At 47.2% G+C, this 22747-nt stretch overlaps 1 pseudogene; it reads left to right on the plus strand.

The window, feature by feature from the left end:
* The window catches only part of LOC123492015, a 128647-nt pseudogene extending 107478 nt beyond the window's left edge, over positions 1-21169 (plus strand).
* Positions 21170-22747: the final 1578 nt, after the last annotated feature.

A 22747-nucleotide genomic window follows, 5' to 3' on the forward strand; every position in this document is an offset into this window, starting at 1 on the left:
AACCCCCTGTATATAACCTCGCTATTGTTATTTTTACTGCTGATCTTTAATTATTTGTAACTTTTATTTCGTATTATTTTATATTGTATTTTTTATTTTTATTTTTTTGGTCCTCTTTCTTAAAACTGCATTTTTGGTTAAGGGGTTGTAAGCATTTCACTGAAATATCTACACCTGTTGTATTCGGCGCATGTGACAAATAACATTTGATTTGATTTGATTTTATGTTTGTGTGAGTGCTTGAGCCTGCATATACAGAAGTGCGTGTGTGTGCACAGTCGTACTTGTGTGTATCTCTGTATATGTGTCTGTGTGGAAGTATGTGAGGCAGTGTGTGTTTGTATTATTCTCCAAGCAGCAGTGGCTAATGAGTGGTGGACCACCTCTCCAGCCATTCTCCAGAGGCTCTCCTCTTCTCTCTCCTCCCTGGCTGTGCACTGCAGGCTAGAGCTGGATGTTTTCTCATGCTAATCAAACACTTTGTCCCTAGATGGATAATCCTGCACTGCCTTTTGTCTGAACCCACAGCCCAACCCCACAAGGTCGACCCTGTCTCACACACACGCACAAAGACCCAAACGCAGCACCCCACTCAAGGCCTGCCGTACCCCAACACACACACACACATACACACACACACACACACATACACACACCCTCATTAGTTATGCTCAATTCCTCCACTCTGACTGAGAGGCCCATGGTAATTAAAGCTGACTGCACATCCCCCAACACACGCACGCACACATACACACACATACCAACTAAATCAACACAGAGTTGCGTTGCACAAAGAACGCTAGCTAGACAGCTACACTTTTTTCTATACAAACCAGTTTCTGCGAATCACAGTATGACAGTATATAACTGTCTATGACTCAGTATGTAACTGTCTATGACTCAGTATATAACTCAACAGAAACAAACTAAATATTAAACTAAAGACCAACTAAGAAATAAACCCCCTGAACTCTCTACTATTCTGAAGCGGTCCTCGGTTTCTATCAGATCACTGTTGGACCTATCCTAATCGCCATAAGAGGAGAGGACAAGCTCCCACTGGTGTCCACTACGTTCCATATACAGTTTAATTGCAGATTTATCAATCCCTGGGGAGTGTAGCCAGATTTGGGTCTATACTGTACATGGAGGATGACCTTATCACAGTCACTTACAGTTCAGCCTACAGTCACACCACAGGTTCGGCAAAGAAGAATTAGGTAATACACATGCAAAGTTAAAACATCAACATAGTATACTTGTTTCCTGGGAAACAATGATGTAAGAGAGTTAAGAATGTGAAATAATCAGCATTTAGTCTGCACTCTCTTTCCCTATATCCCTGGGCCATGGTGGGTTGTGGAGGATGATGCTAGATGACTGGGCCTGGTGTGGCTGAATGTGTCCCACTGGGTCATTAGCTAGCTATAGGGAGGAGAGGGACTGTGAGCCAGTGTGAGGAAGCAAAAAGAAGGGCTCTGTCATCCTCACTGGGGATCAATGGGACACTACCAAAGACCTGTCTGTCTGGTTGGTAGAGCATGGTACTTGCAACGCCAGGGTTGTGGGTTCGATTCCCATGGGGACCAGTATGGAAATGTATGCACTCACTACTGTAAGTCGCTCTGGATAAGAGTGTCTGCTAAATGACTAAAATGTGAAACGCATAAGCACACACATGCATAAACTCGCACACACACACCATTCCAGAGATCTCTTCCAGTCTAGTGATTCTCATTCTCTATTCCCTGGAGTTTTGCCTGGGGAACAGTGGACACTGAGTTGACAGACAGAGAGAGAGAGGGAATGAGTGAGGAAAGCAGACAAAAATACTTCCTCCGCTCCCCTAGCCGTCATTGGTTGATGACACGGGTTCTTTTCTTTCCTTTCTGCTAATTGGCCACCCAGGCAGTGACTCCTTCGTGAGTCCCCTTCAAAACACATTTGAGTCCCTGTGTCCCCTGCAGTACATGGCCCTCCCTGGCCATTCCCCTTTTACCTCCACATTTAAATGTCCAAGGATGCCACTGCAGCAATGGCGAGAGACCACAAATGAAAAAAGGAATGATATACGCATATTCGAAGGTTAGCACGAATGCAAGGTGCTGTAGAAGAATGCATAAGATAGCATTATTACGCTGGTGATGTACTGTGAAAATGCATATTGTATGGGAAAGCTCTATCTTCAGTGCTTTATGTTTGTCAGAGGAAGTTATGCAGCTTAGCATCATAAGTAATTGAAAACACACACGCTCCTGCAGTGAGAGACCTAGGCCTAAAGTGATGTATTGGTACATGTGTATCATGTGAAAAAGTTAAATATAAAACGCTGAGTAGAGAAACATAATTTAATCAGCCTCTCTTCCTGTGTTCTTCTTCACATCCATTATGTGAGCTAGCAGCACAGTTGTTCCTGGTGAAATCTATGTCTCTGGCCCCCAGGGGTCCTCACCTTTAGAGCATGCCGTTGCCCCCACAATCCTTTCGGGTGATAGATGGGTGACGGATAATGTCATTATTTCATTAACTAATTAGGAGCAGCGGAATTCAGTCAACCCCCCCCCCCCCCCTTTCTTGGACCAACTCAAAGGGTTGTGATCATTTCTAAAAGAAAAAGAGAAAAGGGGGGAGAGGAGGAGAGAAGAAAAAGGTAATTTGATTGTCTGGAGGCTCCATATGGTTCCCTGGCTGTTGGGTTCACCCTGCCTCGCTGCTACCAGGCTGGGGCCTTTCAGGGTTTCACACCAACCACAAACCTCACGTACCCCCCTACACCCTTACCCCCTTACTCCCCCAGGATAGATAATAAACAGTAACAGCAGCGTATGTGATGAGTCAAAAGAGTTAGTGCAAAAAGGGTGAATGCAGATAGTCCGCGTAGCTATTGGTTAACTATTTACTAACTATTTAGCAGTCTTATGGCTTAACTAACTATTTAGCAGTGTTATGGCTTGGAGGTAGAAGCTTTTCAGGGTCTTGTTGGTGCATCGGTCCAGACATGGTCCATTGGTACCGCTTGCCGTGTGGTAGCAGGGTGAACAGTCTTTGTTCACCATTTTGAAAAGAAGGTTGACGACATCCGATCCTCGTTTGTTAAGTCAAATGACACTGCTGGTCCTGCTCACACTGCCCTACCCTATGCTTTGACTTCTTTCTCCCCTCTCTCTCCAGATAAAATCTTGCGACTTGTGACGGCAGGCCGCCCAACAACCTGCCCGCTTGACCCTATCCCCTCCTCTCTTCTCCAGACCATCTCCGGTGACCTTCTCCCTTACCTCACCTCGCTGATCAACTCATCCTTGACCGCTGGCTATGTCCCTTCCGGCTTCAAGAGAGCGAGAGTTGCACCCCTTCTCAAAAAACCAACACTCGATCCCTCCGATGTCAACAACTACAGACCAGTATCCCTTCTTTCTTTTCTCTCCAAAACTATTGAGCGTGCCGTCTTTAGCCAACTCTCTTGCTATCTCTCTCAGAATGACCTTCTTGATCCATATCCTCACATGGCCTCTCCTATCATTGCTACGCTGACGACACACAACTAATCTTCTCCTTTCCCCCTTCTGATAACCAGGTTGCGAATCGCATCTCTGCATGTCTGGCAGACATATCAGTATGGATGACGGATCACCACCTCAAGCTGAACCTCGGCAAGACGGAGCTGCTCTTCCTCCCGGGGAAGGACTGCCCGTTCCATGATCTCGCCATCACGGTTGACAACTCCGTTGTGTCCTCCTCCCAGAGTGCGAAGAGCCTTGGCGTGACCCTGGACAACACCCTGTTGTTCTCCGCTAACATCAAGGCGGTGACCCGATCCTGTAGGTTCATGCTCTACAACATTCGGAGAGTACGACCCTGCCTTACACAGGAAGCGGCACACGTCCTAATCCAGGCACTTGTCATCTCCCGTCTTGATTACTGCAACTCGCTGTTGGCTTGGCTCCCTGCCTGTGCCATTAAACCCCTACAACTCATCCAGAATGCCACAGCCCGTCTGGTGTTCAACCTTCCCAAGTTCTCTCACGTCACCCCGCTCCTCCGCACACTCCACTGGCTTCCAGTTGAAGCTCGCATCTGCTACAAGACCATGGTGCTTGCCTACGGAGCTGTGAGGGGAACGGCACCTCCGTACCTTCAGGCTCTGATCAGTCCCTACACCCAAACGAGGGCACTGCGTTCATCCACCTCTGGCCTGCTGGCTCCCCTACCTCTGCGGAAGCATAGTTCCCGCTCAGCCCAGTCAAAACTGTTCGCTGCTCTGGCACCCCAATGGTGGAACAAGCTCCCTCACGACGCCAGGACAGCGGAGTCACTCACCACCTTCCGGAGACATTTGAAACCCCACCTCTTTAAGGAATACCTGGGATAGGATAAAGTAATCCTTCTACCCCCTCCCCCTTTACTCCAACCCCCCAAAAAAAAAGTGGTTATCCCACTGGCTATAAGGTGAATGCACCTATTTGTAAGTCGCTCTGGATAAGAGCGTCTGCTAAATGACGTAAATGTAAATGTAAATGTGTGTGTGTGTGTGTGTGTGTGTGTGTGTGTGTGTGTGTGTGTGTGTGTGTGTGTGTGTGTGTGTGTGTGTGTGTGTGTGTGTGTGTGTGTGTGTGTGTGTGTGTGTGTGTGTGTGTGTCAGGGTTGGGCTCAATTCAGAATTGAATTGAGAATTACTCATAAATTCCCATTCAATTATTGAATTTAAATTGAAATGTGATTGAATTCTGTGACATTAAAATGCCTCTTCTATTCTATATTAGTTGTAGTCTATACAAATATACATCTTGTACATAAAACATGAAACATGTCGTTATATACATACATATAAAATATAGCTGAAACAATTGATTTTCAGGACAAACTCTTAAAACGGATGATCAAGGAAAAACAAAACCTGTATGAGAATATCAGTTATTATATTTCATTAATCACTTAAATTTTGCTCAATATGGGGAAAATACTAGATTTCCCAGAATGCATTAGTTTAACCCTCAAGTTGATCCAGAGGCCTTCAAAAAGAAGCCAAACAAATGAAATGGTTGGTGGAAATATAATTGGCTATTTTAAGCACTATGGTTAAAAGAGTATATTAACATCGTTTCCAGAGAAAAGTGATATATACTGAACAAAAATATGAATGCAACATGCAACAATTTCAACGATTTTACTGAATTGCAGTTCATATAAGGAAATCAGTCAATTGAAATAAATGCATTAGGCCCTAATCTATGTATTTCACATGACTGGGAATACAGACATGCATCTTTTGGTCACAGATACCTTAAAAAAGGTAGGGGCATGGATCAGAAAAGCAGCCAGTATCTGGTGTGACCACCATTTGCCTCATGTAGCGAGACACATTTCCTTCGCATAGGGTTGATCAGGCTGTTGATTATGGCCTGTGGAATGTTGTCCCACTCCTCTTCAATGGCTTGCTGGGTATTGACGGGAACTGGAACACACTGTCGTACACGTCAATCCAGAGCATCCCAAACATGCTCAATGTTTGAACAACGTCTGACGTCATCAGAGTGCGCAGCTGAACACTGTATGCTGGAAACACTTGGTTTGTTATTTTAACTAAAACATAACCAATCTTTGTTAAACATAAATACTGAACGTGTTTTTGCATGGATTCCGCATCGCGGTTAGCTTTTAACAGCTAGGACCTCTATCTCTTGTCCCGGAATCTCGCTTATCTGACAGGTTAAAGTCTGCTTGAAAGAGCCGCTAACCTAGCTAAGCTGCTAGCCATCAAGAGACAGCTTGAAGCCTGCTTAACAGAGACGCTAAGCTGCTAGCCATCGAAGTTGGTACCAGATTAGTTTTGCAATGGAGCCCTCTTTGTCTGGAGAACTAAATGAACGGTTCCCGCGCTGTAGGAGCTGTATCTATTACGCTTTGTTTAGGGACAAACCGGATCACTCGGAGTTCCAATTTGGCAGTTATTTACTTGCCGAGGATATATGCTTGAGGTGGCTTCCTTTGATCACACAGGTCGCCAGCCTACGTAAGAAACTGGGGAACATGCAGAGTGGAATTTTTACATTTTCTACGCCGGTGGCTGGACGGCGTTCGCGCTTGTTGGATGCATCTCCGCCTTGTCGTTTGTCGTTATCCGACTGGCCGGTGTTGCCCGGAGCTCCACCATCTGATGGAGTACAGCATGAGGAGAAAGGCAATCAACGATGGTCGCATGTCACGAGCTGTGGAAGCCGAAGACAGCGACCTCCCACAAAGCAGTCTACACTCCCAACGACAGGCCCGGAGCGGATACAAACAATGAATAGTTTTGCCGTCCTGGAGCCTGATCTTCCTGCACCTTAGTCGCTGGGGGTGCCTGTGTCTGCAGCCGCAGTGCCTACTACTACGATTTCGAAGTCGACGTCGGCAACCTTTCGTCCCTGCTCTGGATCGAGCAGGGCTTCTCCATCTGTCGGAGGCCTGCATCCTGTGAAGCGTGGGAGTGGGCAAATTTCCTCGTCCTTCTCACCAGCCGTGATTTTGGGCAGCTCCATGGTAAGAAATGTGACCGTTCCTGGTGCAAAAACAATGTCCTATCCCGGAGCTCGAGTAAATGACATTACTAAGCTGCTCCCGAATGTACTATGTCAGAACATGGAAATCGATTCTATCGTAGTCCATGTGGGTTTTAATTACATTATGAAGGGCAGCTCTGAACAGTTGAAACTGGATTTTAAAGAGCTGATTGACTCTCTGCTAGACACTAACAAAAAAAACATCATATCTGGCCCTGTGCCCTCTCTAAATCGTGGCATTGAACGCTTTAGCAGGATTCTTGTTCTTCACAACTGGCTACGTGAATATTGCAGCTCAATGGGTGTAACCTTTGTTGACAATTTCGATACCTTTTGGAAACAAAACATGTTTTATAAGGAGGATGGGATCCACCCAAATCATTTGGGTTCCTGGATCCTTTCACAGCATTATAAGGCTGCGTTGAGACAATGACTTAGCAATGACCCAAGCCCAGCTCAGCTAATCCCTACCATTGTGACGAAGAGTTGTCAAAATGCTTCAGAAAATGTACATTACATCAGGGGCGTCGGTAGTCACAATATAAGTAACCTAATGTATGTTCCTCTACCTACCCTGAATGCCACCGCTGATCCTACAGCTATTGTGTGCAGTAATCATGTGCCTAAGAACCAGATTTTTTCTGTTAGCACTGAGCCGGTGTGCCCGAGGTGGCAGTCCACTGTGTGCACCTCACCGTGCACTAACATAAAGAACATGAGCACATCTACTGCTGCTAAGCTTCCCAGTAAAGCAATGAAAACAAGTAAGCATCCTAGAAGAAAAGTGGTCAACATAGCCCAAGTTAACATATGTAGCTTAAGAAACAAGGTTCATGAAATTAATAATTTGCTAGTAACAGATGACGTTCATATTCTGACTATCTCTGAAACTCACTTAGATAATACCTTTGATGATACATTTGTAGCAATACAAGGTTATAACATTTACAGAAAATATAGAAATGCCAATGGTGAAGGTGTTGCTGTTTATATTCAGAACCACATTCCTGTGAAGATTAGAGAGGATCTCATGTTAAATACTGTTGAATAAATATGGCTACAGGTTCATCTGCCTCACCTAAAGCCAATTCTGGTGGGAAGCTGCAATAGACCACCAAGTGCTAACAGTCAGTATCTGGATAACATGTGTGAAATAATTGATAATGTATGTGATATCAATAGAGAGGTACACTTTCTGGGTGATTTAAATATTGACTGGCTTTAATCAGGCTGCCCACTCAAGAGAAAGCTTCAAACTGTAACCAGTGCCTGCAACCTGGTTCAGGTTATCAGTCAACCTACCAGGGTGGTTACAAACTGTACAGGAATTAAATCATCAACATGTATTGATCATATTTTTACTAATGCTGCAGAGATTTGTTTGAAAGCATTATCCAAATCCATTGGATGTAGTGATCACAATATAGTAGCCATATCTAGGAAAATCAAAGTTCCAAAGGCTGGGCCTAATATTGTGTATAAGAGGTCATACAATACGTTTTTTAGTGATTCCTATGTTGTTGATGTAAAGAATATATGTTGGTCCGTGGTGTGTAATGAGGAGCAAACAGACACTGCACTTGACACATTTGTGAAATTGCTTATTCCAGTTGCTAATAAGCATGCACCCATTAAGAAAATTACTGTAAAAACTGTTAAATCCCAGTGGATTGATGAGGAATTGAAAAATGGTATGGTTGAGAGGGATGAGGCAAAATGAATGGCAAATAAGTCTGGCTGCACAACCGATTGGCAAACATATTGCAAATTGAGAAATCATGTGACTAAACTGAATAAAAAGAAGAAGAAACAACACTATGAAACAAGCATAAATTACATAAAGAATGATAGTAAAAAGCTTTGGAGCACCTTAAATGAAATTTTGGGAAAAAAGGCAAACTCAGGTCCATCATTAATTGAATCAGATGGCTCATTCATCACAAAACCAACTGATATTGCCAACTATTTAAATAATGTTTTCATTAGCAAGATTAGCAAACTTAGGCATGACATGCCAGCAACAATTGCTGACACAACACATCCAAGTATATCTGACCAAATTATGAAAGACAAGCATTGTAATTTTGAATTCCATAAAGTGAGTTTGGAAGAGGAGAACAAATTATTGTTGTCTATTAACAATGACAAGCCACCTGGGTCTGACAACTTGGATGGAAAATTGCTGAGGATAATAGTGGACGATATTGCCACTCCTATTTGCCATATTTTCAATTTAAGCCTACTAGAATGTGTGTGCCCCCAGGCTTGGAGGGAAGCAAAAGTCATTCCACTACCTAAGAATAGTAAAGACCCCTTTACTGGCTCAAACAGCTGACCAATTAACCTGTTACCAACCCTTAATAAACTATTGGAAAAAATTGTGTTTGACCAGATACAATGCTATTTTACAGTAAACAAATTGACAACAAACTTTCAGCATGCTTATAGAGAAGGACATTCAACAAGCACAGCACTTACACAAATGACTGATGATTGACTGAGAGAAATTGATGATAAAAAGATTGTGGAGGCTGTTTTGTTAGACTTCAGTGCAGCTTTTGACATTATCGATCATAGGCTGCTACTGGAAAAACGTATGTGTTATGACTTTACACCCCTTGCTATAATGTGCATAGGGTGTTCTTTAATGGAAGCCTCTCAAACATAATCCAGGTAGAATCAGGAATTTCCTAGGGCAGCTGTCTATGCCCCTTGCTTTTTTCCATCTTTACTAATGACATGCCACTGGCTTTGAGTAAAGCCAGTGTGTCTATGTATGCGGATGACTCAACACTATACACATCAGCTACTACAGCAACTGAAATAACTGCAACACTTAACAAAGAGTTGCAGTTAGTTTCAGAATGGGTGGCAAGGAATAAGTTAGTCCTGAATATTTCCAAAGCTAAAAGCTTTGTATTTGGGTCAAATCATTCACTAAACCCTAAACCTCAACTACATCTCGTAATGAATAATGTGGAAATTGAGCAAGTTGAGGTGACTAAACTGCTTGGAGTAACCCTGGATTGTAGACTGTCATGGTCAAAGCATATTGATACAACATTAGCTAAGATGGGGAGAAGTATGTCCATAATTAAGCGCTGCTCTGCTTTCTTAACAACACTATCAACAAGGCAGGTCCTACAGGCTCTAGTTTTGTCGCACCTAGACTACTGTTCAGTAGTGTGGTCAGGTGCCACAAAGAGGGACTTGGGAAAATTGCAGTTGGCTCAGAACAGGGCAGCACGGCTGGCCCTTAAAAGTAAACAGAGAGCTAACATTGATGACATGCATGTCAGTCTCTCCTGGCTCAGAGTGGAAGAGAGATTGACTTCATCACTGCTTGTTTTTGTGAGAAGTGTCGACGAGCTGAATGTACCGAGTTGTCTGTTTGGAATACTTTTACACAGCTCGGACACCCATGCATACCCCACAAGACATGCCACCAGAGGTCTCTTCACAGTCCCCAAGTCCAGAACGGACTATGGGAGGCACACAGTACTAGATAGAGCCATGACTACATGAAACTCTATTCCACATCAGGTAACTGATGCAAGCAGTAGAATCAGATTTAAAAAACAGGTAAAAATACACCTTGTGGAACAGCCGGGACTGTGAAGAGACACACACACACAGGCACATACACACATACATATAGACACTCACTCTACAGACACGTACACATGGATGTTGAATTCTAAATATGTGATAGTGGAGTAGTGGCCTGAGGGAACACACTAAATGTATTGGGTATAATGTCATGTAATATTTTAAATTGTATATAACTGCCTTAATGTTGCAGGAACCCAGGAAGAGTAGCTGCTGCCTTGGCAGCAGCTAATGGGGATCATTAATAAATAGAAATACAATTACATTACATTTTACATTTACGTCATTTAGCAGACGCTCTTATCCAGAGCGACTTACAAATTGGTGCATTCACCCTATAGCCAGTGGGATAACCACTTTACAAATGTTTTTTGTTGTTTTTTGTTTTATATATATTTTTTTAGTTTAATAATTTTTTTATTTTTTTATTTTATTTATTTTTTAGGGGGGTAGAAGGATTACTTTATCCTATCCCAGGTATTCCTTAAAGAGGTGGGGTTTCAAATGTCTCCGGAAGGTGGTGAGTGACTCCGCTGTCCTGGCGTCGTGAGGGAGCTTGTTCCACCATTGGGGTGCCAGAGCAGCGAACAGTTTTGACTGGGCTGAGCGGGAACTATGCTTCCGCAGAGGAAGGGAGCCAGCAGGCCAGAGGTGGATGAACGCAATGCCCTCGTTTGGGTGTAGGGACTGATCAGAGCCTGAAGGTACGGAGGTGCCGTTCCCCTCACAGCTCCATAGGCAAGCACCATGGTCTTGTAACAGATGCGAGCTTCAACTGGAAGCCAGTGGAGTGTGCGGAGGAGCGGGGTGACGTGAGAGAACTTGGGAAGGTTGAACACCAGACGGGTTGCGGCATTCTGGATGAGTTGTAGGGGTTTAATGGCACAGGCAGGGAGCCCAGCCAACAGCGAGTTGCAGTAATCCAGACGGGAGATGACAAGTGCCTGGATTAGGACCTGTGCCGCTTCCTGTGTAAGGCAGGGTCGTACTCTCCGAATGTTGTAGAGCATGAACCTGCAGGATCGGGTCACCGCCTTGATGTTAGCGGAGAATGACAGGGTATTGTCCAGGGTCACACCCAAGGCTCTTCGCACTCTGGGAGGAGGACACAACGGAGTTGTCAACCGTGATGGCGAGATCATGGAACGGGCAGTCCTTCCCCGGGAGGAAGAGCAGCTCCGTCTTGCCAAGGTTCAGCTTGAGGTGGTGATCCGTCATCCATACTGATATGTCTGCCAGACATGCAGAGATGCGATTCGCCACCTGGTTATCAGAAGGGGGAAAGGAGAAGATTAGTTGTGTATCGTCAGCGTAGCAATGATAGGAGAGGCCATGTGAGGATATGACAGAGCCAAGTGACTTGGTGTATAGCGAGAATAGGAGAGGGCCTAGAACTGAGCCCTGGGGGACACCAGTGGTGAGAGCACGTGGTGCGGAGACAGCTTCTCGCCACGCCACTTGGTAGGAGCGACCGGTCAGGTAGGACGCAATCCAAGAGTGAGCCGCGCCGGAGATGCCCAGCTCGGAGAGGGTGGAGAGGAGGATCTGATGGTTCACAGTATCAAAGGCAGCAGACAGGTCTAGAAGGACAAGAGCAGAGGAGAGAGAGTTAGCTTTGGCAGTGCGGAGAGCCTCCGTGACACAGAGAAGAGCAGTCTCAGTTGAATGACCAGTCCTGAAACCTGACTGGTTTGGATCAAGAAGGTAATTCTGAGAGAGATAGCAAGAGAGTTGGCTAAAGACGGCACGCTCAATAGTTTTGGAAAGAAAAGAAAGAAGGGATACTGGTCTGTAGTTGTTGACATCAGAGGGATCGAGTGTTGGTTTTTTTGAGAAGGGGTGCAACTCTCGCTCTCTTGAAGACGGAAGGGACATAGCCAGCGGTCAAGGATGAGTTGATCAGCGAGGTGAGGTAGGGGAGAAGGTCACCGGAGATGGTCTGGAGAAGAGAGGAGGGGATGGGGTCAAGCGGGCAGGTTGTTGGGCGGCCTGCAGTCACAAGTCGCAAGATTTTATCTGGAGAGAGAGGGGAGAAAGAAGTCAAAGCATAGGGTAGGGCAGTGTGAGCAGGACCAGCAGTGTCATTAGACTTAACAAACGAGGATCGGATGTCGTCAACCTTCTTTTCAAAGTGGTTGACGAAGTCATCCACAGAGAGGGAGGATGGGGGGGGGGGAGGATTCAGCAGGGAGGAGAATCTGGCAAAGAGCTTCCTAGGGTTAGAGGCAGATGCTTGGAATTTAGAGTGGTAGAAAGTGGCCTTAGCAGCAGAAACAGATGAAGAAAATGTAGAGAGGAGGGAGTGAAAAGATGCCAGGTCCGCAGGGAGTCTAGTTTTCTTCCATTTCCGCTCAGCTGCCCGGAGCTCTGTTCTGTGAGCTCGCAATGAGTCATCAAGCCACGGAGCTGGAGGGGAGGACCGAGCCGGCCGGGAGGATAGGGGACACAGAGAGTCAAAGGATGCAGAAAGGGGAGGAGAGGAGGGTTGAGGAGGCAGAATCAGGAGATTGGAGGGAGAAGGATTGAGCAGAGGGAAGAGATGATAGGATGGAAGAGGAGAGAGTAGTGGGAGAGAGAGAGTGAAGGTTGCGGCGGCGCATTACCATCTGTGTAGGGGCAGAGTGAGTAGTGTTGGAGGAGAGCGAGAGAGAAAAGGATACAAAGTAGTGGTCGGAGACATGGAGGGGAGTTGCAGTGAGATTAGTAGAAGAGCAGCATCTAGTAAAGATGAGGTCAAGCGTATTGCCTGCCTTGTGAGTAGGGGGGACGGTGAGAGGGTGAGGTCAAAAGAGGAGAGGAGTGGAAAGAAGGAGGCAGAGAGAAATGAGTCAAATGTAGACGTAGGGAGGTTGAAATCCCCCAAAACTGTGAGGGGTGAGCCATCCTCAGGAAAGGAACTTATCAAGGCGTCAAGCTCATTGATGAACTCTCCAAGGGAACCTGGAGGGCGATAGATGACAAGGATATTAAGCTTAAATGGGCTAGTGACTGTGACAGCATGGAATTCAAATGAGGAGATAGACAGATGGGTTAGGGGAAAAATTGAGAATGTCCACTTGGGAGAGATGAGGATTCCTGTGCCACCACCCCTCTGACCAGATGCTCTCGGGGTATGCGAGAACACATGGTCAGACGAGGAGAGAGCAGTAGGAGTAGCAGTGTTTTCAGTGGTAATCCATGTTTCCGTCAGCGCCAGGAAGTTGAGGGACTGGAGGGTAGCATAGGCTGGGATGAAGTCAGCCTTGTTGGCAGCAGAACGGCAGTTCCAGAGGCTGCCTGAGACCTGGAACTCCAGGTGTGTGGTGCGTGCAGGGACCACCAGGTTAGAGAGGCAGCAGCCACGCGGTGTGAGGCGTTTGTGTAGCCTGTGCGGAGAGGAGAGAACAGGGATAGGCAGAGGCATAGTTGACAGGCTGTAGCAGATGGCTACAATAATGCAGAGGAGATCGGAATGAAATGAACTAAACATCTGGGAAAGGAGAGAGCGGGGCCTCCCTCACCAAAACTCCCAAATATAACTCTCCCAACTTCCACCTCAGAAACTATAATTGTTTCACTGAAACACCCGAATAAAACTCTCCCAACTTCCACTTTAGAAATTAGAATTGTTGTAAACTACAGCGGTTCAATGTTTCAAGGAATAGACTCAACTTACTTTATTCAGCTAGCTAACTATGACGCCATAGCTAACTAGCATGCTAGCATCCAATAACACACAGTTTAGCACCAATACTTGGTTACAACAAACTACCAATAGTGTGTTAACACACTAAACAGATAATTCGTGTCCGTGTCTAGTTCCTTTCATAACGCAGCAATAATTAAACGTTGGCTAGCTAGCACAAAGATATTGTATTTAGCTGCTACAGTACTGCTAGCTGGTAGTGTTGGCTAGCTAGCAATGGCTGCTGTGTTGACTTTGTTTGAAAAACGGCGTCGCTGCGAACGAATGTAGCTGGCTAAAATTATATTGTATTTAGTTGCTATAGTACTGCTAGCTGGTAGCGTTGGCTAGCTAGCAATGGCTGCGGTGATGACTTTGTTTGAAAAACGGCGTCACTGCGATCGAATGTACTGGCTAAAAGGATATTGTATTTAGTTGCTACAGTACTGCTAGCTGGTAGCTGGTAGTGTTGGCTAGCTAGCTAGCAATGGCTGCGGTGTTGACTTTGTTTGAAAAACGGCGTCGCTGCGAACGAATGTAGCTGGCTAGCTAACCTCGATAGTTACTCTATACTACACCTTTATCTTTGATACAAATACAACTATGTAGCTAGCCAACATTACACTAATCAAATCGTTCCATTGTAATGTAATGTGTCATATTACCTGCGGAGCGAAGTACAGCATGACTACTCACCTCGCCACCTCGCCACCACTGTGACCACTGTGACAAATACAAATGGGTGACATGTCTGGTGAGTATGTAGGCCATGGAAGAACTGGGACATGTTCAGCTTCCAGGAATTGTGTACAGATCCTTGCGATATGTGGCCGTGCATTATCATCAGGTGATGGCGGCGGATGAACGGCACGACAATGGGCCTCAGGATCTCATCACGGTATCTCTGTGCATTCAAATTGCCATTGATAAAATGCAATTGTGTTCATTGTCGGTAACTTATACTTGCCCATACCATAACCCCACTGCCACCATGGGGCACTCTGTTCACAACGTTGACATCAGCAAACCGCTCGCCCACACGACACCATACACGTGGTCTGCAGTTGTGAGGCCGGTTGGACGCACTGCCAAATTCTCTAAAATGATGTTGGAGGCGGCTTATGGTCGAGAAATGAACATTACATTCTCTGGCAACAGCTCTGGTGGACATTCCTGCAGTCAGCATGCCAACTGCATGCTCCCTCAAAACTTGAGACATCTGTGACATTGTGTTGTGTGACAAAACTGCACATTTTAGAGTGGCCTTTTATTGTCCCCAGAACAAGGTGCACCTGTGTAATGATCATGCTGTTTAATCAGCTTCTTGATATGCCACACCTGTCAGGTGGATGGATTATCTAGGCAAAGGAGAAATGCTAACTAACAGGGATGTAAACACATTTCTGCACACAATTTGAGAGAAATAAGATTTTTGTGTGTATAGAACATTTCTGGGATCTTTAATTTCAGCTCATGAAACATCGGACCAACACTTTACATGTTGCGTCTATATTTGTGTTCAGTGTATTATTTGGTATCTGGAAGTGTAACCTGTCAGATTCAATGAAACTCTCATGTTCTATGATAGTGGAATTTATTTGAATTGCACTGAATTAAATTCTACTTCTTGTCACTCAAACTGAAAGTCAAATTCCACATCCTCTGGGGTATGGCCAATTCAATTAGAATTTCAACTCATGAGTTGAATGGGAGTCAATTCCAAAGTTCTGAATTGAGCCCAACACTGGTGTGTGTGTGTGCTTGTGTGTGTGTGTGTGTGTGTGTAGGCCCTATGTGTGTGTGTGTGTGTGTGTTTGTGTGTGTGTGTGTGTGTGTGTGCGTGCGTGTGTGTGTGTGTGTGTGTGTGTGTGTGTGTGTGTGTGTGTGTGTGTCTGGCCCATGTGGAGTGTTTGAGGAGGAGCCTATGGATGCTATGAGATGGTCTGAGAGCAACACAGATGGTCTGGGGTCCTCACGATGACAGCACTGCTAATTTATAACCATCAGAGGCGGAGGGTGCACCCCTGTCCCCTGCCCCAACACCCTACCCTTGTCCCCTAGCCCCCACTGGCTGCACTCTGCCTAGCAACGCTCAACACTGAGTGGGGTCACACTGGTCCATCACAATACACTATACAGCAGTGGTACACAACTTTTTAAAACCGTGGCACAAAGAAATTCTGCGGCACATCTAAAATGTTCCTTTTAATTTATTTAGTGGTAATAACCTCCATCTCATCTGATCCATACTGCAAATCATCAATATTCTGTGACATTTTTTTTTTTACAGATTAAATATGATTTATTTGACCTATTTTCATAGTTTCTTACTCCTGATGATTAATTTGTGTATACCGCTTTAAGAGCGTCCCGCAAACCCGCGAATCTGCTCTAGAAATGTTTACTCCGTTAGGTCATTGTTTTCTAAAGGTTTGGGCTAGAGGCAAGCGGTTATCTGCATTGTAAAGGTGCAACCACGGACACAAAGCCATTTTCCGTTTGTTTCTATGGTAGAGGCTGCGGTTCAGCTAAGCCAGCTCAGACTGGCTTGTGCTAATGGTTCTCACAGGCGAGGTAAAATGATACAAACGACGTTGCTCGTGATGCGCGCCACTCATCATGCACGCCATACCCCAAGGGCAGGCCACTCATACAAAAATAACAACAGCCTGAGCGCACCAGACTTGAAACAACAATACAGATGTTACTTACCATCTGTGGCAACCCGTCATTCAGGGCAGGTGGGGCAGAGCCACCTGTTTTTAGCCCCACCTGTTTAGCCAAAAAATATATATATTGGAATGACCCGGTATTGTGTTCTGTGTTCGTGGGTGTGTTATTGTTCTCATGGGTGCTAGCAGGGATTAAATATGCCAGGACAGACGGAATGGTTGGCGGGGTATGATGGGTAATCCCGCTGGGTTTTGAAATGCATAAAGAGGGGCTACTGTCTCATCTCTCTCTCTTTTTCTATTCAGGATCCTGATCTACTCCTATGAGTCTGCCACTTAACTTTACATTGTGTATTTGTGTACGTTCGGAATTTAGCGGCGTGGGCTGTGGCCTGAACAATAGCCCAGTTTAGAAATAAACCTGTGTTCTGCCCTGCACACCTAGTGTCCGTCTCTTTTTCATTTATGACCCAGCCCGGGTCACTACATTGGTGTCAGAAGTGCTTTCGAACTACGGGACGGATCGAGATCAGGCGAGTTAGCTGTTTCAGTATAGGCCTTGGTTGGCTTTAGCGTGGCTCGCATCTATGGTCATGATGCTCAGGGCGAGGCGGAAAATTAAGGATGAGTCGGACAAAGTGTCCGTTGTGGGCTCGGGGGTACCCGGTCGGGAGGTTCAGGCAGCGACTGCTGTAGAGGAGCTGGAGAGCCACATGGCGGAAGTTAAATTGTCAGTCAACAAGATGGCAGAACTGGCGGGTTTTCCTTCGCACCGCTCGACCAGAGCAGACGTCACGACGACGGGGATGTCAACATCACCAGATGCGTAAATGGCTGGGCCTGCTTATGCAAACAAAGATGGCAGCGACCTATTGCCATTAGCCACGGTAGCGGCTAAACTACCGAAGTTCAATGGACAAGGTAAATGGGAAGTTTTTTTCACTAAATTCGAGTTGTTGGCTAGAGCCGGAGGTGGTCTGACGAGACAAAAGCGTTACAGCTTGCCCTGAGCCTGGCAGAGGAGGCGTCGGAATGCCTGCTAACGCTAGCCCCAGACGAGAGGGGCGACTACAGTGCGATAATGGAGGCATTGGGGGGCTGTTTCGGCAGCGACACGCAGCCCAACATGCTGCGGATTGAACTGAGTAACAGAAAGAGACTTCTGGGGGAATCGTTAAAGGCGTTGGCGAGTGGTATTCTGAGCCTGACTTGGCGGGATTATGCAACTATGCCGATTGGGGTGCAAGACAAGCTGGCATGGGACAGTTTTATTAGAGCGCTCTCTTCCACCGAACTAGGTAAGCATGTTCAGATGGCGGACCCACCCTCTCAGCGGGCTGCAGTGGAGATAGCCAGGAAGAGGGAGCTGATCTGGGGTGAGAGAGTGAGAGTGGAGGTTGCCAGTCAACCGGAGGTGAGAGCAGCGGCGGCCGGGGTGTCGGGGTGCCGGGGGTCGCCAAACCAGAGTGGGTCGACGAGTTGGGCGGTTTAGTCAAGACTGTCATTGAGAGGGGCTCCAGGCAACGTCGCAGCGTCAGCTCAACTTCCATTGTCTGCTGGGGTTGTGGCCAGCCTGGCCACATTCAGCGGGAGTGTGGCAGATTCTCCCGTCACCAGGGAAATGACAGCGGGTTCTCGTGCAGGGGGCACCCCCCCCTGCCCCCGAACCCACAGTAAGCAGAAGAGGTACCCAGCAGCGCAGGCAAAAGGGTGGGGATCTGCTCCCCCAGGGTGTAGATGCCGCCGCGTTTCCTAGTCCGGTAGTTGTGGTGGGACATACCACCGTGGGGGACTTCTGCAATGTCATCGTCAAGGTAGAGGGGGTGGAATGTTCAGCCCTGGTCGACACGGGCTCTACAGTAACCCTGGTGAGACCAGACATACTACCTGTTGGGGTGCGGGTGGAGCCGACCCTTGTCCAGCTGCGGACTGTCACGGCGGAGCTAGCCCCCATGTTAGGGAAGTGTCAGCTATCTGTGACTGTGGGGGGAAGAACTGTGGGGTGTCCAGTGTGGGTAGCAGCGGTGCAGGACCCCTGTGTACTGGGAATCGACTTTTTGAAAAACTGTGGGGCTCAGTTGGACTTAGCTTCAGGGGGGCACAGTGGGGCTGTCCCTCCATCTTCCTCCAAGCTTGCCGAAACTCCACCGGTCGTCCCAGCTGCTCCCTTGGCCGTTGTGTCATCCCAGCAGCTGTCTCCGGCGGAGACATCCTTCACTCTCCATAACGGTGCAAGCACAGGCAGCCCAGTAGCCCAAAACATACTGGCTTCTTCACCCCATCAGCCCGACGGGTGGAAGGAGGAAGCTATCGACGCCGTCGAGGCTGTGTGGCTGAAAGACTGTCAGGGCCTGGATGAGAGACAACAGAGACAGTTCAAGTAGCTGCTGTTGGACTTTAAAGATAGCTTCGCTTGGTGGGAAGATGAGGTAGGGCAAACGCAACTAGTTCAGCACGAAACAAACACTGGGGACGCCCGACCCATTAAAATTTGGCCCCGTCGTATTCCCCTTGCCCGGAGGGAAGCAGCAGACACAGCTATTGTTGACATGTCACGGGCTGATTTCCTTGAGCCATCAGATAGCCCATGGTCCGCGCCGGTCGTCATGGTGCCTAAGAAAGGCGGTAAACTTAGGTTTTGTGTTGACTACAGGGTCCTAAATCCTGTCACCACTAAAGACTCTTACCCCCTACCGAGGATCGATGAGTCGCTACACCACGTGAGAGGGTCCTTGTGGTTCTCCTCCCTTGATCTGCGCATTGGCTACTGGCAGGTGCCCCTCTCGCCAGGGGCACGTGAAGAAACTGCCTTCTCCATGGATAGGGGGCATTGGCAGATCAAGGTGTTGTGCTTCGGCCTCTGTAATGCTCCTGCCACCTTTGAGAGGCTCATGGACAGAGTGCTGGCTGGGGTTCCTAGACACGAGCTGGCTGGGGTTCCTAGACACGAGTGTGTCGTGTACCTAGATGACATATTGGTGCACGGCACATTGTTTGAGGGGGCACTGGGGTCACTTAGGCGAGTGTTGGAGTGGATCTCGGGGGCGGGACTAAAATGAAACCCTGGAAAGTGCCATTTCATGCAAAGGGAGGTGGCATCCCTGGGTCATCAGCTGGGTGGTGAGGGAATCAGCACGATGCAAGACAAAGTGGAGGCTGTGAGGGGGTGGCCAGTTCCAGGAGAAAAAAAAGAGGTTAAGAGCTTCCTGTGGCTGGCATCCTACTATCGTAGGTTTGTGAAGGGGTTTGCGGGGGTAGCTGCTCCTTTAAACCACCTTCTCAAGGAGGACACTGTTTTTCAGTGGACCGAAGAGCACCAGCAGGCGTTTGAAGCCCTCAAACGTGCCCTGGTGGAGGCCCCTGTCCTGGCCTCGCCAGACCCGAAACGTCCGTTCATCCTGGACACCGACGCAAGCAATGAGGGCTTGGGGGCTGTGCTGGCTCAGCGTGGTCCTGATGGGGAACACGTAGTAGCTTATTACAGCAGAACTTTTAATAAGGCTGAAAAACGCAACTGCGTGACAAGGAGAGAGCTGTTGGCTGTCGTGGCAGCAATACGCCATTTCAAGTACTACCTGGGGGGCCTGCCGTTTGTGGTATGGACGGATCACTCCGCCCTGCAGTGTCTTCTCTCCTTCAAGGAGCCAGAGGGTCAGATCTCCCGCTGGCTGGAGGAGCTGCAACCCTAAGACTTCCAGGTGGAGCACAGAGCTGGCCTTAGCCACAGCAATGCAGATGCCTTGTCCCACAGCCCATGTGCTGAGGACGGCTGTGGGTATGGCGCCAAACGGGTGGAGCGAGAGAGAGTACTGTGCACGGAGGAGGGAGTCACCGCCAAGGTGAGTCAGCTGGGGGTGACAGAGTGCCGGGAGCTCGAGGCTGTGGACGTCGGGGAGTGGAGGCGTCGCCAGGAGGAGGACGCAGAGCTGCGTCCTGTGCTGCGGTGGGTAGAAGAGAGAAGACGACCGCCGTGGGGGGAAGTAGCCCCTCTATCATTAGTCACCAAAGGGCTGTGGGCTAAATTTTTTACAGAACATTAGCATCGTTACCTCAAAACACCAGAGAGATTGGGACACCCACTTACCGTTTATTCTTATGGCATGTAGGTTGGCTGTTCAAGAATCGACTGCGTGCTCCCTAGCGCTACTAATGTTAGGTCGTGAGTTGCGCACCCCAGCCGAACTGACGTTTGGCCACCCTCCTGATAACAACGACAGGGTTTTGCCTGGCCTGTTCGTCGTCTGCAGAACCGGTTAGAAGCACAGGGTGCGCCAAAAGCGCCACTATGACTTGCGCGTTAGGGGGAGGCACTTTGGAGAGGGAGAATGCGTGTGGCTTCACAACCCCATGCACAAGAAGGGGCGGTGCCCAAAGCTGGACAGTGCCTGGGTGGGGCCATGCCTGGTGATAGAGAGAGTGGGGGAGGTGACATACCGTATGGAGGTACCCCCATGGAGCATGAAGGTGGTGGTCCACCGGGATCGATTGACGCCCTACAGAGGGAGGAAAACGGTAGGGAATGGGAGTGAGGACTCTGATGTGAGCTCTCGGGAACAGTCTAACGAGGAGACTCTAGCGCAACCTGAGCCTGGGGAGGGGACTGCCTTTTTGGAGGGCGCTGGAAATGACATTGGGGCAGATGAGTGTTCTGGGGGTCCACAGGTGAGAGTTACGGGGAGGCCTAAGAGACTGATGCGACCACCGGGTCGTTTTAAGGATTTTTGTGTAATGCCGGTATTGTGTTCTGTGTTCGTGGTGTGTTATTGCTCTCATGGGTGCTAGCAGGGGTTAAATATACGAGGACAGATGGAAAGGTTGGGGGGGTATAATGGGTAATTCCGCTGGGTTTTGAAATGCATAAATAGGGGCTACTGTCTCATCTCTCTCTCTTTTTCTATTCGGGTTCCTGATCTGCTCCTATGAGTCTGCCTCTTAACTTTATATTGTGTATTTGTGTACGTTCAGAATTTAGCGGCGTGGGCTGTGGCCTGAACAATAGCCCAGTTTAGAAATAAACCTGTGTTCTGTCCTGCACACCTAGTGTCCGTCTCTTTTTCCTTTATGACCCAGCCTGTGTCACTACAATATTATTAATATGTTTTGCCTGTTTTGCATGTTATTTTGGAATTAATACACATATCAGTTTGTAAACAATGTAAAACAATTTTTATCATTGACTTAATAAAGCCACATTCAAACATGGTCTCTTTTTTGCTTTCTTGAGTAAAATGCAGATGTTTCAGCCTAGCTCAGTGTTTTCTGTGGTGGTTGGGCAGCCAGCGGAAAATAAGGAGCGTAGGGGTTGGCAATGTTCTCTAGTTGTGCCGTGATTGGCTCAGTGTTCTGTCACTTATGGGGAAACCACTTAACCGCAAAATCTACGGGAGAGCTCGAAAATTCAAGCCCCTTGGGTGCTGCCATACAGTTCCATTAGAAGTGCCCATCCAAAAAGGCTCAAGATCATTGGCCACAGATAAAATTACATAAAATCACGTTATATCGACCGTAGCTTTGATTGGACTATCATGTCAACATCATACTTTCAAGATCTTCGCTAGCAGTCATCATCATGAATCAAGTTGACAATCTACTGGCAAATCCTTTTCAATCCTTGTCATATGAAGAGAAATTATAGATAAAATGTAAGTCTGTGTTTAATGGTCTCTTTCCCAAGCTTAGAAGGATAAACATTCAACATTGGCCATGCTGTCAATCCAGCATGACTTCTGCCATGCTCAAAACAACTTGAAACTCAGAACTGGGAAATCTCAGACTTCATTGAGTTCAAGACAACTGGGAACTCTGAAAAAAAACGAGTTCCGACTGGGAAAATACGTTTTGAACGGTCATCCAACTCGGAATTCCAAGTCGGGTGTCACGATCGTCGTTAGATGATGAAGCGGACCAAGGCACAGCGTGGTAAGCGTACATCTTTATTAATTAACGTACTTAACATACACGAACAAAACAACAAAACAAACAATACGTGAAGTCCTAGGTTAACACCAAAACAAACCATACGGAACAAGATCCCACAATAAACAGTGCCAAACAGGCTGCCTAAGTATGGTCCCCAATCAGAGACAACGAGAATCAGCTGCCTCTGATTGGGAACCACCCTGGCCAACATAGATCTACACGATTTAGATCATGAACATAGAAAATACAACATAGACACTACACACCCTGGCTCAACATTTAAGAGTCCCCAGAGCCAGGGCATGACAGTATCCCCCCCCCCCCCAAAGGCGCGGACTGCGACC

Source organism: Coregonus clupeaformis, chromosome 11, assembly GCF_020615455.1.
Source record: "Coregonus clupeaformis isolate EN_2021a chromosome 11, ASM2061545v1, whole genome shotgun sequence".
Lineage (NCBI taxonomy): Eukaryota > Metazoa > Chordata > Actinopteri > Salmoniformes > Salmonidae > Coregonus > Coregonus clupeaformis.